Source organism: Schistocerca cancellata, chromosome 7 (assembly GCF_023864275.1).
Source record: "Schistocerca cancellata isolate TAMUIC-IGC-003103 chromosome 7, iqSchCanc2.1, whole genome shotgun sequence".
Taxonomy (NCBI): Eukaryota; Metazoa; Arthropoda; class Insecta; order Orthoptera; family Acrididae; genus Schistocerca; species Schistocerca cancellata.
Genome location: NC_064632.1, coordinates 531,695,331 through 531,707,955, shown reverse-complemented (window position 1 = coordinate 531,707,955; position 12,625 = coordinate 531,695,331). Strand labels below are relative to the sequence as shown.

Genomic DNA, 12,625 nt, shown 5'->3' with positions numbered 1-12,625 from the left:
ATTAGTAGACTTCTCTTGGCCAGAAATGCCTTTTTTGCCATAGCGAGTCTGCTTTTGATGTCCTCCTTGCTCCGTCCGTCATTGGTTATTTTACTGCCTAGGTAGCAGAATTCCTTAACTTCATTGACTTCGTGACCATCAATCCTGATGTTAAGTTTCTCGCTGTTCTCATTTCTACTACTTCTCATTACCTTCGTCTTTCTCCGATTTACTCTCAAACCATACCGTGTACTCATTAGACTGTTCATTCCGTTCAGCAGATCATTTAATTCTTCTTCACTTTCACTCAGGATAGCAATGTCATCAGCGAATCGTAGCATTGATATCCTTTCACCTTGCATTTTAATTCCACTCCTGAACCTTTCCTTTATTTCCATCATTGTTTCCTCGATGTACAGATTGAAGACTAGGGGCGAAAGGCTACAGCCTTGTCTTACACACTTCTTAATACGAGCATATCGTTCTTGATCGTCCACTCTTATTATTCCCTCTTGGTTGTTGTACATATTGTATATGACCCGTCTCTCCCTATAGCTTACCCCTACTTTTTTTCAGAATATCGAACAGCTTGCAACATTTTATATTGTCGAATGCTTTTTCCAAGTCGACAAATCCTATGAAAGTGTCTTGATTTTTCTTTAGCCTTGCTTCCGTTATTAGCCGTAACGTCAGAATTGCCTCTCTCGTCCCTTTACTTTTCCTAAAACCAAACTGATCGTCCGAAAGTCAGATGGTATATCGCCATACACATATATTCTACATACCAACGTGAATAGTCGTTTTGTTGCTACTTCCCCCAATGATTTTAGAAATTCTGATGGAATGTTATCTATCCCTTCTGCCTTATTTGACCGTAAGTCCTCCAAAGCTCTTTTAAATTCCGATTCTAATACTGGATCCCCTATCTCTTCTAAATCGACTCCTGTTTCTTCTTCTATCACATCAGACAAATCTTCACCCTCATAGAGGCTTTCAATGTATTCTTTCCACCTATCTGCTCTCTCCTCTGCATTTAACAGTGGAATTCCTGTTGCACTCTTACTGTTATTACCGTTGCTTTTAATGTCACCAAAGGTTGTTTTGGCTTTCCTGTATGCTGAGTCTGTCTTTCCGACAATCATATCTTTTTCGATGTCTTCACATTTTTCCTGCAGCCATTTCGTCCTAGCTTCCCTGCACTTCCTATTTATTTCATTCCTCAGCGTCTTGTATTTCTGTATTCCTGATTTTCCCGGAACATGTTTGTACTTCCTCCTTTCATCAATCAACTGAAGTATTTCTTCTGTTACCCATGGTTTCTTCGCAGCTACCTTCTTTGTACCTATGTTTTCCTTCTCAACTTCTGTGATGGCCCTTTTTAGAGATGTCCATTCCTCTTCAACTGTACTGCCTACTGTTCTATTCCTTATTGCTGTATCTATAGCGTTAGAGAACTTCAAACGTATCTCGCTATAACTTAGTACTTCCGTATCCCACTTCTTTGCGTATTGATTCTTCCTGACTAATGTCTTGCCCTTCAGCCTACTCTTCATCACTACTATATTGTGATCTGAGTCTATATCTGCACCTGGGTACGCCTTACAATCCAGTATCTGATTTCGGAATCTCTGTCTGACCATGATGTAATGTAATTGAAATCTTCCCGTATCTCCCGGCCTTTTCCAAGTATACCTCCACCTCTTGTGATTCTTGAACAGGGTATTCGCTATTACTAGCTGAAACTTGTTACAGAACTCAATTAGTCTTTCTCCTCTTTCATTCCTAGTCCCAAGCCCATATTCTCCTGTAACCTCTTCTTCTACTTCTTCCCCTACAACTGCATTCCAGTCGCCCATGACTATTAGATTTTCGTCCCCTTTTACATACTGCATTACACTTTCAATATCCACATACAGTTTCTCTATCTGTTCATCTTCAGCTTGCGACGTCGGCATGTATACCTGAACTATCGTTGTCGGTGTTGGTCTGCTGTCGATTCTGATTCGAACAACCCGGTCACTGAACTGTTCACAGTAACACAGCCTCTGCCCTACCTTCCTATTCATAACGAATCCTACACCTGTTATACCATTTTCTGCTGCTGTTGACATTACCCGATACTCATCTGATCAGAAATCCTTGGCTCCCTTCCACTTCACTTCACTGAACCCTACTATATCTAGATAGAGCCTTTGCATTCCCCTTTTCAGATTTCCTTGTTCAGATTTTCTAGTTTCCCTACCACATTCAAGCTTCTGACATTCCACGCCCCGACTCGTAGAACGTTATCCTTTTCGTAGATTATTCAATCTTTTTCTCATGGTAACCTCCCCCTTGGCAGTCCCCTCCTGGAGATCCGAATGGGGGACTATTCCTGAATCTTTTGCCAATGGAGAGATCATCATGACACTTCTTCAATTACAGGCCACATGTCCTGTGGATACACGTTACGTGTCTTTAATGCAGTGATTTCCATTGCCTTCTGCATCTTCATGTCGTTTATCATTGCTGATTCTTTCGCCTTTAGAAGCAATTTCCCACCCCTAGGACAAGAGAGTGCCCTGAACCTCTATCCGCTCCTCCGCCCTCTTTGACAAGGCCGTATGTATGTTTCTTTTAAATTTTTATAATTGCCATTCTGGCGTCTGTGATTGTGGTTACTCTCCTTAAAATTCTGGTTGCGACCTCACTGGCTTATTTTCAAAAATTATTTGTTAAAATAAATGAGTGAATTTGAAAAGCAAACCAGTAGTAATTGACTCGAGCCCCGTCCACTGTCGTAACCCAATCCTGCCTTCCTTAATTACCAGATTTCAATGTATGCAGTCTTTCAGCCTTAATAATACTTCACAGCATACATTTTCCCACCAGTGTCGGATGCTAACTGCTTGCACATGTGATATTTCATTGTTTCACAATTATTCTTAATTCTCAAATCATTCTCATTTCTGCAGGTTATGCTGAGATTCTGTCCTGTTCAGTTCCGGGCACAATCCTATTCGATTAATGACTTATATCAGATTTAAGTGTACTGATGTTTGCACGGAGCTCAATCCCTTTTCCAGACTGTTTAATTCGTTTGTATCGTCAATGTCGTATGTACCAGCTTCAATTTTCACAATTTGGTTTTTCCCATTAATTTCCAGATGCATTTTATTGTTAGCCTCTGTGATATTTGGGATGGTGCTGTGTGTCACTACTCCAGTCAGCGCGATGCTCCAACCTCCAACGTTTAAATCAGTTGGTGGGAACCACGTAGCACAGACGATCATTCTTTTAAAGTCAGAGAGTACGACATTGCATCTAAACGTCGACTGGTGAATGGATGCTTGATACCCGTCCTTCGTAAACGTCAGGAGGAATATGATGCACAGGTGACCACACAGGGATGCATTAAAGTCTTGGTAGCGTCGAAAACTGTAGAACACGTGTCTTCTGCCTGTGAAGCATCGTTGTAATTCTTCTGAAGATTCCAGGTCGCCGAATGAGTCAAAATAGTGGACATTATTTGTATTCCTTTTTTTAACATGTGCCACCCAGTGAGTTCCAGGTCCTCCTGCTACTTCCAGATTCACAATTCCGCATTCTCCTAACTTCCACAGTCTTCGGTAATGTATTTCCCATAAACGCACCTCGTACTCTCGGAATGGTGAATTTTTCCGTAACAAACTTAAACAGATCTGTATTGGCAAGTTCCCTGTCTGGTAGGACTGCTAGAGGGCTTTTTATGGTTTTGCTTATGAAGAGTCCTTTTCCGACGGCTGCTGTCCCCATCGTGCGGTTCTGTCTTCGTGCCCCCTGCAGTTGCTCCTGAGGGCTTTGTGCATTCTTGACTGTCCTGGCAATAGCCGCAACACCCCCCAGCCAGTGAACCCACCGCTGAGAGACCGTCTAGGGCAGGAATGAGGAAGGGAATAAATCCACCCGACGTCTTGGATGGTGGTAGAATCCTGGGTGGTTTAATAGATATTTTTCTCGCTCCTTCCTGCTTCAGGGTGCTTTTAGCTGCATGCAGCGCTGTTAGGATACAGCTTTCCATGCACCGTTTGGTATTCATCTTCTTCCTTAGCGCCCTACGTGCAGCACTCATAAATTGCCTGAAGTTCTTCACACCCAAGCCCGACTTAACTTTACCACGCGTAGTTTTTTTGAACCGCAAATGCTGCAATGCGTTGACCTATACCAATATCCTGCTCGCACTTATTGCCTTAGCTTTATAAGCTTAAATTCGATCTGCGGTGTGACGATCTTTATGAGCTGCATAAACGATATCATGTTGCATACACGATTCGTCGAACAGATTTATTCCCTTAGCACCGCGTTCGAATCGGTTTTGAAGGTTTGTTCCATGTCCACAGTAGTTATATCCAGGAATGTGTAATTCGACTGGTGGTTTGTCGAGAATACCGCCTTCTCCTGTAATGCGTCTCCTATCACGCATGTTATGCTACTGAGGTGCTTTTGGTCTGCACTCCCTGTTATATTAGAAAACTCACTGCCGTGATCTGTTTGAAGGTTGTCTGGGATTCGATACGTCTCCGTCTGCAGCAATCCATCAAACACATGCGCGACTTCCTTCCCTGTTTTCGCTTTCACGGGTAATGCCCAGGTGTATTTACAATAAGTGTCAATGACCATTAAAATGTATAGGAGTCCGTTACTCGCACGTTTATATTCTCTCATGTCGACCAGATACGCATGTCACAGGTCGTCCAAACCTTTAATCGTAACATATCTCCGAAGGTATGTTTTGCGTGCTTGTTTGTGCAGTTTTCGAACTACAGTCTCCATACTTATTTGATGATGCTTCTCTGTCTATAATCAGAAATTTTTGAAACAACTTCATTCGAATGAGCTGTATTACTCTTTTACGCTGGACGTCAATACCACCACCACTGCATTTTTTCCCCTTCCAATATAGGTCTTATAATGGATTTGTATTTCACATTGCTTCGGCTTTTTGCTTTCTTATGCAGATCAGTCAGAAGCAATATTTCACCAGACAGTTACAGATCTACACAGAGTACGCGAAAGAACTTGGCCCCCTTCTAACAGCCGTGTACCGCAAGTCTCTAGAGGAACGGAAGGTTCCAAATGATTGGAAAAGAGCACAGGTAGTCCCAGTCTTCAAGAAGGGTCGTCGAGCAGATGCGCAAAACTATAGACCTATATCTCTGACGTCGATCTGTTGTAGAATTTTAGAACATGTTTTTTGCTCGAATATCATGTCGTTTTTGGAAACTCAGAATCTACTATGTAGGAATCAACATGGATTCCGGAAACAGCGATCGTGTGAGACCCAACTCGCTTTATTTGTTCATGAGACCCAGAAAATATTAGATACAGGCTCCCAGGTAGATGCTATTTTCCTTGACTTCCGGAAGGCGTTCGATACAGTTCCGCACTGTCGCCTGAGAAACAAAGTAAGAGCCTACGAAATATCAGACCAGCTGTGTGGCTGGATTGAAGAGTTTTTAGCAAGCAGAACACAGCATGTTGTTATCAACGGAGAGACGTCTACAGACGTTAAAGTAATCTCTGGCGTGCCACAGGGGAGTGTTATGGGACCATTGCTTTTCACAGTATATATAAATGACCTAGTAGATAGTGTGGGAAGTTCCATGCGGCTTTTTGCGGATGATGCTGTAGTATACAGAGAAGTTGCAGCATTAGAAAATTGTAGCGAAACGCAGGAAGATCTGCAGCGGATAGGCACTTGGTGCAGGGAGTGGCAACTGACCCTTAACATAGACAAATGTAATGTATTGCGAATACATAGAAAGAAGGATCCTTTATTGTATGATTATATGATAGCGGAACAAACACTGGTAGCAGTTACTTCTGTAAATTATCTGGGAGTATGCGTGCGGAACGATTTGAAGTGGAATGATCATATAAAATTAATTGTTGGTAAGGCGGGTACCAGGTTGAGATTCATTGGGAGAGTCCTTAGAAAATGTAGTCCATCAACAAAGGAGGTGGCTTACAAAACACTAGTTCGACCTATACTTGAGTATTGCTCATCAGTGTGGGATCCGTACCAGATCGGGTTGACGGAGGAGATAGAGAAGATTCAAAGAAGAGCGGCGCGTTTCGTCACAGGGTTATTTGGTAACCGTGATAGCGTTACGGAGATGTTTAACAAACTCAAGTGGCAGACTCTGCAAGAGAGGCGCTCAGCATCGCGGTGTAGCTTGCTCGCCAGGTTTCGAGAGGGTGCGTTTCTGGATGAGGTATCGAATATATTGCTTCCCCCTACTTATACCTCCCGAGGAGATCACGAATGTAAAATTAGAGAGATTAGAGCGCGCACAGAGGCTTTCAGACAGTCGTTCTTCCCGCGAACCATTCGCGACTGGAACAGGAAAGGGAGGTAATGACAGTGGCACGTAAAGTGCCCTCCGCCACACACCGTTGGGTGGCTTGCGGAGTATAAATGTAAATGTAAATGTAAATGTAGATCTTTAGCCGAATAATTTACAGTCTTTGTGGCTCTTAGGAAAATAAGGTTCACTAGACCGTGTTTCTTTCAAACTGTTTATTGTCGATCTGTATTTTTTTCATTTAAAGTTATAGGCTGTGTGCCTAACATGTATGGTTTCTCACCACTAACAGGGAATGTTTTGTCTGACCCAACGTCGCTGTGACGGTTAATGAAATCGGCAATAGCGTCATCGTCGTCCTTGCGGCATTTCGCTGAGAGTTCATCGAGAGATTCAGTAACTGGTTTAAAAGTTCCCCGCTGTGTCTGCTCCTGCTTCAAATGCCATAACCTCAGCAACCGTAACTTCTCGCGAAAGGCCTTGTGTCCCTCAATGAATCTATTCTTATTCGACATCTCGGTGTATACTAATCGGACATCTGTGTAGCGTGAGATTTTATATATCCGCTCTTCTTCTTCTTATGCTGCTCCCCCTTCTCGGTAACGGCTATTTCCCCTTCGGTTAAGTCGCCTATTTTCTTTTCAATTGCGTTAACCTGTTTGTACAATGTCCCGTTCTCAATAACAACTATTCTCCCTTCAGTTAAGCCTACTTTCTACTCGGTTGCATTAACCCGATAATTCAGGGTATTGTTCAGTCTCAGAAGGGTTTGACAATACGTCTCTAGTTCCTTGCGTACGCCTCCAACTTTATGCTCGAGAGTTTGAATTTTCGCCTCCATGTACAAGCGAATTTTTTGTCTATGCACGCCCTTCCTGTCAACCCGCGTTCCCGGCATGCTTGCGAACTTATCCATGTTGATGCGTATCTGCAGTATCTGAGCCTCTAGATTCATTCTCAGCTAAGTGAAAAGCAGAAATTGGATTCTTTAAGGCGTTTTCCTCTTTTCTAGTGCACCTATACCATATTTTTTCTTCCATCTGAGTCATATTAATTGATTCTTCATTTCTTCTTGGTAGAACAATTGTTACCTGATGCGCCCTAACCGAAAACCACTTAGTAACAGATTTTCTGTTTTAAGTGATACGCTTCCAATGAATGGGATCCTCACAAATTTAACATTAACGTGTAGCACAGATGATGATGAGTAGCTACTCAACTGGTTCTACACTTACTTTTAGTGTTAAATGCAAACGTTTAACATTCTGCCATTTAAACCAGGTTTATAATTATTATACTGTGCGACAGCGTTGAAACCACACATTGCAGTCACAGTGTTCATACAGAAAAAATTAACTTTTGTTTCGTTTTGCGTACCTATAAACGAAACTTCTGCACGTGATTTAACTGTACTCTGAATTTTTCTTTCTCTCACAAGTGCAGTGTCAATTTCGTTTCTTACAAATGGCATCGTCTCTCTTTGTTCTTTTGTTTCTCTTCTATAAACAGGTTTAAATGTAAGAGATACTGCCCGTAAGCCCTGTTTTGATTCTGTGCCTTAGACATTGTATTCCTTGCTTTTTTTTATTTTTCTTTGTGTCAATTTCCGTTACACCTGATACCATTATGTAACATAACGATGCGAGCTGAACATTTGTGTGACAATGTGTAAAACAAAATGTATTGCTTAAAACGAAGTTCTATAAAGGTAATCAGTCAATTGTGCAATATAATTAGTCTCAAACGTACATTACTCTGACTACGCTGTTACGATAAAAGGCGAAATATTTAATACACAATCTAATTATGTATATAATAAGATAAAGAAGCTCTTTACATTTCAAAGTTGTCTTTTAAGAAGACGGATGAAACGGCAGATACATTTGGTGACGCACCTATTCACGGAAATAGGAGCTACTCTAAGAAATAAATAATCCTTAATTTTTAAAACATTGTATAGTGTAACTGTTCCTAGGTGACTGTATTTATCACATTCTTTAGTGTATGTACAACATCCTCTTCAGTGATACAGAAAGCACAGCGTCTTAATTTCAACACATATCCCTTTTTATTAGTATTTATGAGCGCAATTCTTAGACTGTATATAATAACAATTTTTCTATTACGAGGCATCACATTTGATGTGGAAGGTGAATCTGCCCAACCCTATGTGCCTTTGATTTTACGGTCCATGTCCACTAAATTTGCACCTTTGCATACTGTCATTACAGTCTGGAACCACGCGACCGCTACGGTCGCAGGTTCGAATCCTGCCTCAGGCATGGATGTTTGTGCTGTCCTTAGGTTAGTTAGGTTTAAGTAGTTCTATGTTCTAGGGGACTGATGACCACAGCAGTTAAGTCCCATAGTGCTCAGACCCATTTGAACCATACTGTCATTCCTGTTACAATTCCATTCTTGTTGTTTGGTTTATTCATTTTCTATTATATCTAAAAAATCAAAAACTCTAACATTTGTTCTCTTGCAGCTCCAGCTGGCAGTCTTCGTCACAACTTGCGTTGGTGGTGTGTTGCTCTGACTGCTGTATTTGGTAAGTACGAAATAAACTGAATTTTACATTAAGCAGTATGAGAGAGCAATGTTGTGGTATAAACTGCAGTAAGCAGGCCCACCGTTGCACATTTCAAACAGCCGTTCTTGCTCCACTTGCCCCGTTGTTTCCATTTCTTATCAGCCTGCCTTTGTTGGTGTTCCACTCACAGATACCGCAGACGGAGTTCGACTGTGTGGTGAATGCCTTCGCCGAGCTCAAGTACAATGGGACATGAAAATAGCCTGTTTGCTTCCTTTGACGCGCCGTCGAACTATTAGCCTATTCATCAAGAAGTGTCGGAATAAATGGAGTCTGAGCAGTCACTGTAATCTCAACAATTTCACGGGAAATGAAGCTGAATTACACAACGATACATCAAAAACATGAGCAAGGCAGTGTTATGGGACCGTGTTGTTGAACATAAATGTTTCGTTACCTTGATAAGACACCAGAGTTACTTTTTTTAAAAATTGACAATAAATAAATGAGCTTGAAATGCTTTAGCAGCTATAAAGGAACTGAATAATCACAAAGAAACATCATGTAGACTATTACAGTACATAGAACGCTGTAGTTTAGTATAGCGCGCTACAGAGCTACTGGTTTCAGACAGGCCCTATATTTTAGAAACTATCATCTACAAGATTACGGTTATCGACCATGATGCTGCCACACTGCAAAGGGCACCAAATTCAAATAATTCATCAAACAGCCTGGGGGAGTATTTGTGTTTAATACGAGGGCATGCTGAAAAGTAACGCCTCCAATTTTTTTATGTGAAAATTCTTAAAACTTTTTAAGTAAACGTTACTATCATTCTACCTTTTTATTCCTCATCTCTGCATATTTTCAGACCTCTGCCGCTAGAGGGCTCCGAATTATACCGTATAAGATGGCCGTGTGTAACTTAACTATGTTGGCGAGTGAAAACAGCGTGCTGTAATCGAGTTTAGAATTCGAAGAGTTCGTCCACTCATGAAGCACCGTCTCTTTCAGCATGACAGTCCCAGGCCACACACGAGCAACAATCAATGCGTCGCCTTGGGTTGAAAGTTATCGTCGTCCTTTACACAGTCTCGGCTTGTCCCCATCCAATTTTCATCTGTTTTTCTTCCGTTCATATATGGCGCGAGGGAATAATAACTTAAAATACATCATAGTCGCCGTTGATTGTATAAAATATTTATTGTTACTATTGCAATTTCGGCCTTATGGTCATTTTCAAGTAACACTGCAAAGTTACTTAAACACAAAAATACAAAAGTAAAGCACAGGGTGCATATACATAATTAAGCAAACATTTCATTTAGAAAGTAGCTCAATTACAAAATTTGGAGGTAAATGTACATTATTTACATTCTGTCAGAATATAAAACGATCTGACATGAGTACATGTCGTCTTTTTTTTCCTTTATTGTATTTCGATTCCTCCCCTCCCCCCCCTCCCCCCCCCCCAAAGGGGGTGGGCTGGCAGCAGCTTACTACGCTGCTCTGCAGCCTACAGACTTTTTAAAACGTAAGGAGACGTTAAGAAACAATAAAAGCAGGGGATAAAACTGGGACTTAAATTGGAAAACCGCGGAAAATTGCGGAAAGTTAAAACATAAAGCAAAGGGTTGGCAAAGCGAATAAAAATACACAGGATGCAGACAGGCAACATAGTAGACAGACAATTAAAAAACATGGCGACAGTCTGGTTTCTGTTCGCAAGAGATATAAAATCATACCCAGCGACAGTATGATGGCCGTTCGTAACACTTCGGAAAAGACACACAACGCTGAACACTCACTGTAAACACTGCACTAAAATGTCGGCACAAAGAGGACACACCATAGCCTAGGGCAGATGTGGGAGTGGGGGGTGGACCTTGACAGATGAGGGGGAAAACAAGGAGGGAGGAAAGGAAAAACGAAAGGGGGGGCAAAGGAGGGAGAGGACTCATAAGGGGGGGAGGGTCAGGGCAGACGCGAGAGGGAATGGGAAAAGGCAGACGAGGGAAATGCAAAAGGACTTGGGGGAGAGAAGGGGGGCAGAGAGATGGTAGGTGGGGAAAAAAGAGAATGGAAGGGGGGAGAGGGAGCACAAGAAAAGGATGGAGGAAAGAATGGGTGGTGAGGATCAGAGTTGATGGGAGGGATAAATGGAGGGAGAGAGGGCATCATCCGGGAGGGGGAGTTGATGGCAGCCACCTTGGGAAAGGAGATCAAGGGTGTAGAGATGGAGGGTAGGGGGGACACAACTGTGAAGACGTAGCAGGGGGTGGGGGTGGGAGAGGAGCAACCAGGGGGTCAGGGGGATCAAGGCGGCGGGACGTGTAGCGTATGCGGATATGTTCCAGGAACAGGAGCAGATGGGGGAAAGGAAAGAGGTCGTAGAGGATCCGCAAGGGGGACGGGAGGCGTCTACGGAAGGCAAGGCAGAGTGCATGGCGCTCAAGGATCTGGAGGGACTTATAGAATTTGGAAGGGTGGGGGGCGGGGGGCAGATATCCAGGCGGGATAGGACTGATTAAGAATTTGTAGGTGTGGAAAAGGCCGGGAGATGCGGGAAGATTTCAATTAGATTACATCATGGTCAGACAGAGGTTCCAAAATCAGATACTGCATTGTAAGGCGTACCCAGGAGCAGATATAGACTCAGATCACAACATAGTAGTGATAAAGAGTAGGCCGAAGTTTAAGACATTAGTCAGGAAGAAACAATACCCAAAGAAGTGGTGTAAGGAAGTACTAAGGAATGACGAGATACGGTTGAAGTTCTCTAACGCTATAGATACAGCAATAAGCATTAGCGCAGTAGGCAGTACAGTTGAAGAGGAATGGACATCTCTAAAAAGGGCCATCACAGAAGTCGGGAAGGAAAACATAGGTACAAAGAAGGTAACTGCGAAGAAACCATGGGTAACAGAAGAAATACTTCAGTTGATTGATGAAAGGAGGAAGTACAAACACGTTCCGGGAAAATCAGGAATACAGAAATACAAGACGCTGAGGAATGAAATAAATAGGAAGTGCAGGGAAGCTAAGACGAAATGGCTGCAGGAAAAATGTGAAGACATCGAAAAAGATATGACTGTCGGTAGGACAGACTCAGCATACAGGAAAGTCAAAACAACCTTTGGTGACATTAAAAGCAACGGTGGTAACATTAAGAGTGCAACGGGAATTCCACTGCTAAATGCAGAGTAGAGAGCAGATAGGTGGAAAGAATACATTGAAAGCCTCTATGAGGGTGAAGATTTGTCTGATGTGATAGAAGAAGAAACAGGAGTCGATTTAGAAGAGATAGGGGATCCAGTATTAGAATCGGAATTTAAAAGAGCTTTGGAGGACTTACGGTCAAATAAGGCAGAAGGGATAGATAACATTCCATCAGAATTTCTAAAATCATTGGGGGAAGTGGCAACAAAACGACTATTTACGTTGGTGTGTAGAGTATATGAGTCTGGCGATATACCATCTGACTTTCGGAAAAGCATCATCCACACAATTCCGAAGACGGCAAGAGCTGACAAGTGCGAGAATTATCGCACAATCAGCTTAACAGCTCATGCATCGAAGCTGCTTACAAGAATAATATACAGAAGAATGGAAAAGAAAATTGAGAATGCGCTAGGTGACGATCAGATTTGATTTGGGAAAAGTAAAGGAACGAGAGAGGCAATTCTGACGTTACGGCTAATAATGGAAGCAAGGCTAAAGAAAACTCAAGACACTTTCATGGGATTTGTCGACTTGGAAAAAGCGTTCGATAATATAAAATGGTTCA

General features: G+C 42.3%; 1 protein-coding gene across 1 annotated transcript in view; it reads left to right on the top strand.

Moving 5' to 3' along the window:
* LOC126091949 (synaptotagmin 1-like) overlaps positions 1 to 12,625 on the top strand; it is a 1,108,877-nt gene that overhangs the window by 352,662 nt on the left and 743,590 nt on the right. Inside the window, exon 2 of the mRNA XM_049907282.1 lies at positions 8,791 to 8,853. The gene's annotated coding sequence lies outside the window, so the exon portion shown is untranslated. The remainder of the gene's footprint in view (positions 1 to 8,790; positions 8,854 to 12,625) is intronic.